This window comes from Anolis sagrei, chromosome 2 (assembly GCF_037176765.1).
Source record: "Anolis sagrei isolate rAnoSag1 chromosome 2, rAnoSag1.mat, whole genome shotgun sequence".
Lineage (NCBI taxonomy): Eukaryota > Metazoa > Chordata > Lepidosauria > Squamata > Dactyloidae > Anolis > Anolis sagrei.
This window is the reverse complement of record NC_090022.1, coordinates 210,314,634-210,318,133: the sequence shown is the minus strand read 5'-3', so window position 1 is coordinate 210,318,133 and position 3,500 is coordinate 210,314,634.

Genomic DNA, 3,500 nt, shown 5'->3' with positions numbered 1-3,500 from the left:
GCTATACAGCCCAGAAAAATCACAGCAACCCAGTGATTCCAGCCATGAAAGCCCTCAACAACACATCACAAGACTATCTGATTTTCCATTGTTCGTACATTTGATATTTACAACTATAGTGACAGCCAAATGCTTTTTTTTTAAAATCACAGATCAGGCACTGACAAAATACTTCAAATTATTGTGGAAAACGAAGGGTGAAATTGTGTAGGTGAATTTCAATACTCAATGGAAAAGTTTAAATTCTGCTTTGCAACATTCACAGTTTTCAGCTGGAGATATTGTTTATCTTTGAAATGTGTGACTAAGGCACATATTGTATTAGCTGAAAACATTACTGGCGCCCAATAGGCTACTTCCTAATAGACTAGACCAGGCATGGGCAGACTTCAACCCTCCAGGTGTTTTGGACTTCAACTCCCACAATTCTGTTGGAGTAGGCAGTTAGGAATTGTGGGAGTTGAAGTCCAAAACACCCGGAGGGTCAAAGTTTCCCCATGCCTGGACTTGACCCATTCAATCAATTGTTGAATCATGAGTCAACATATTGGTAAGTCCTATTGACTGAATTAATCTACTCCAGTCAGAACTAACAACAGTATTTAGGCCATTATTATTCATGTTTTATGTATGCTAAAACTCTTCTATTCAAAGGTTTCATATACATATAAACTTTAGAACACTTAGATTTTTAAATTTAAAAATCTGAGCAAATGTGCAGCCTATCTAGTCTAAGCAACACACTGAGCCTTGTCTGTTTTCCAATATATTTTGTTTCTCTAAGCATTGTTGCCCGTGCAACATAACCCCATTTTTAGAAGTGTTTTTTTTTATTTCCTCGCCTTTAAAGTCTTTACGCCCAGCATGAGATTATTGCAACAACTTAACAAGCAGCTTCTTTTCTTATTTGTTCTTTCCTCTCTCTTCCCATGTTCCCTTAAGTCCATTCAATCTTTAGGGAAACATTTAGTACTTAGACGACAAGGTATTCATGTTCATTCAGGTAGAAAATCAAACACTGAGCACAAATGATCTTGTGATCTAACAGGACGGGTGAACACTGAGCACCACAAAGCCCAGAGAAGATGATAAGTGTTTGAGGACCAAGAGTTGTACTACAAATTCAGTTCCCTAACATTAGCCTCAAAGTTTTCTCCCAAGATTCCTAGGTTTCAAAGTGTTCACAATGCTTTTATTGTCAGGAGGGTTACATGGAAAATATGGGCAACGGCAGACTCTAATTATGCTTTTGGCTCTGGGCTATTGAAAGGTGTAACATTAATCCTGGAATTGTACAAAGAACGTGTTTGGCTGGCTATAATTGCATGGTTTCATGAAAGCATTTGCCATCAATGCTAATTTTGGGTCTGATATTGTGAGGTGCCAGATGCTCCTTCCGAAGGGCTAATTTCTCTCACCATTCAAGGACAGACAAAGGAATTTAGCTTCTCACAGGGGCACTCAACACCTTCCAAGCATTGGTCTCCTTGGGTAATTTGGACCGATAGTGCGCCCTGTGATTGTGACTGCTGCCTGTTGGTTGTTTTAGGCAATTAAACAACTCATGCAAAGCAGTAAGATCTTTCTTAATAACTGAACTATGGGATTGAATGGAATAGGAATATCTATGAAGGCCAACTTCCTCAGTTATAGTAGGTTTTGCTGTAGCCAAGCATTTTTAGCAAAATAGCTCCAATGGTGCCGATTAGATCTCAATGTAGACAGATAAGATAGAGCAAAGTGATAAAAAACTTCCAAATCACTCAAGCAGGCAAGACAGAAGGCGTTATTTAAAATTGTCAACATTTACTTTAATCTGTGAAGGACATTCTTTATTACTTCAATATGGCAAGGATTTAATGTAGAAAAGAGTATTTCATTCTTTTCAAGGAGATCTCTCCTGCCCTTTAAGATAGTTTCCATGTGCTTTGGAGATGGAGTCCCAGGGAGACCATAATTTCCAGTGGGACTCTGTTCCTGTGGTGTATGTAAATGGAGCCCAGACTGCATTTTCAGGAAAATGGGGAAAGATGGGGAAAGGACATGGGATGGCTTGCTATCCCTGAAGATGGACCTCAGCAGCAGGGAATGAAGATGGTTCCCCAACTCATTGGATGAGGTCCTTAGTCTCATCTCCAGATCAGAAGGTCTTTTTTTAAAAACCTTTTGTTTCCTTTTGAGGTGAGCTTGTCTTAGATTCTGCAGGAAAAATAAGAAAGTTAAATATACTTCAGGATTGTATGAGGGTTGAATGAAAAGTAATGCCTCTACCTTCGTTACTTGGGTTTGGATGGGAATATTTTAATAAATCAAATGCAAAAATAATCCTTAGAATGTGCTCTTTTCACTTTTCCACATAATCACCAGACAATTGGATAATTTCTGCCAACGATAAACAAGTTTTCTGAAGCCATCACGGAAGAAGTTGACACTCTGTTTCCGCAACCAGTGTCTCACAGTTCTCTCAACATCTTCATCAGAAGCATAATGATGTCCCACATATCTTCTTTCATTATCGGGAACAGATGGAAGTCAGACAGTGCTAACTTTGGACTGTATGGAGGATGTCGTACAGTGCTGAGATCCAGTCTCTGAAGTTTCAAGTCTGTGCACTTCCATTTCAGGCGTCAACATCCTGGGTACTCATTGTGCACAGATCTTCCGATAGCCAAGCAAAACAATAATGTGACTCACACATTCTTGTGAAATGCTGATTATGCTTGAAATTTCTCTCTGAGTGATAAGGCAATCATCCTGAATCAATCTGTCAACTTTTTGCTTGTGAAACTTGGTGGTTGCTGTCACAGGACGTCCAACTCTTTGTTTGTTATGCAAGTCAGATGTTCCCACCTCAACATCTTTAACCTTACTCGCCCAACGATGCACAGTACGCACATCAGCACAATCACCATAATCAGCTTGCATTCTCTGATGAATCTCCTTTGGGGTGACACCTTCTGTTGTCAAGAATTCAATGACTACACAATGCTTAAGTTGCATTGACCAACCGTCTGCGCAGGGTTCCATACATTGCACTTTAACAACACAACCATTCAATGATAAGGCTTCCTGCCAAAATTGAACTGTAGAGGAGAGTCTACTGAACAGGCCAGTACCTGCCACATACTAGTACTGCCATCTGTTGAGGAATTACGAAGATGGAAGCATTACTTTCCATTCAACCCTCATAGTTTTTCAAAGTATATTTTCTGATCCTAGAGTTGGAAGACTTTCATCCATAGTAACATTTTTGTAGGGTCACATTGCAAATTGGGTTTACAGGCATCAGAATAAAACTGTTATCATGTTTCCTATTTCTATCTGTCTGAAGTTTCCAGCTAGTATGGCTTTTTGGGTTCTTGTCAAAATTTGTTCTTTATCTCATTTCAGAAGTAGTACATGTGTTGCAAAAGTTTGTACTTAAAATAGCTCCCTTAACTAAGGTTTTCTAGCACTTGTGTTTAGTTTTGGTTAGTGTCCTTAGAATGATTTCCTTCTAT